This window comes from Larimichthys crocea, chromosome X, assembly GCF_000972845.2.
Source record: "Larimichthys crocea isolate SSNF chromosome X, L_crocea_2.0, whole genome shotgun sequence".
Classification (NCBI taxonomy): domain Eukaryota; kingdom Metazoa; phylum Chordata; class Actinopteri; family Sciaenidae; genus Larimichthys; species Larimichthys crocea.
The window spans coordinates 10580555-10581840 of record NC_040020.1 but is presented as its reverse complement, the minus strand read 5'-3'; positions in this window follow the sequence as shown (position 1 = coordinate 10581840).

The following is a 1286-nucleotide window of genomic DNA, read 5'->3' as shown; positions in this document are numbered from 1 at the left end:
GACCTAGTCTCTGTGACCGCCAGATGTCTCAAAACCTGGACCGTAGTCTCTATGACTCCCCAAACAGACTGTCAAAAACACGTGGAACATAGTCTCTTGTTGACGTCCCCACCAGGACTCTTAAATAAACTGAATAACTTATAATAACTAATAGAAAATGAGTAAAGACAGTGCCGTCAGAATCATTGATGGACAGATGTCTACTGAGGCTCAAGGGGTTGCTAGGTAGTTTCGGGCGGAGTATCTACTTTCTTTAGGCTTGGTGTGCCGGCTTAGACTTTAAACGCAGCCGCTTGTTGTGATCGTGGGCACTTATCTTCCATCTTGTGGGACGAGAAAAACAAACCCTTGCACTCGTTAGCTACATTTTTTAGGATGAACAAGTACGGACAACCCATTTAACCATTTTTAACAAAAAAGCATTGAGTTTTGACTACCATGCCTCAAATGGGAAATGGCGCAATTTGGTGTGGTGACGTCCAGAGACAAATGTGGGGACGTCCAGTAGGGAGCTGGCGTGAGGAGAGGGAGGGGGACGGTTGTTGGCTAGTGACCTCCGTTCCAGATTTTAGACAGTCCGGGGCAGTCATGGGGGAGAGGCTAACGGTACCAAAACGTTTTAGACAGTTTGTTCAGGGATGTCCACAGAGGGCCTACGTCCCAGGTTTTAGACCGTCTGTGGGGGCCGTCCCCGGCGACTGTGTTTGCTTGTCTGCGCGTGTCCAGGTTTAGACCGTCGTGCGGCGGCCGGGCCCGGCGAGCTACCTCCCTGGTTTTAGGACAGTCGCGGCGGCCTGTGGTGGGGGGTGTGGTACGGCAACTTGTGGCGACTTCGGTTGCTGTTGTTGCTTCGTCCCGTTGTTTGTGTTGGATTTTGTATTTTGTGTGTGCTTTTTTGGCTTTTCCCCCGGAGGGGGTGGGGACGCGTGCGGGCCGTGGCGTGCAGTCACGTCCGGTTTTCGCCCGCGCCAGTCTTGGGAGTATGTCCCTCCGTCGTGCGGGACTCTGTCTCCAAATTTTCTCCAGTCTGTGGGGACCTTCACGAGCTAGCGGCTACCGGTTGTAGACAAGTCAGTGGGGGAATAGGCTTCGTCTATGTGAGAGCTTATTGGTGTGTGCCAGAGTTTCTAGACCAGTCTGCCTTCAGGGGACTGTATCTTCCTCATAGAGACTACGTCTGGGTTTTTAGACCAGTGCTGCGGAGGGATGGACGGTATTTGATTGTTGATTGTGTGGTTGTGTTTTGGTTGATTGTTGGGGAGACGGTGATTGGTCTTACGAGGAAG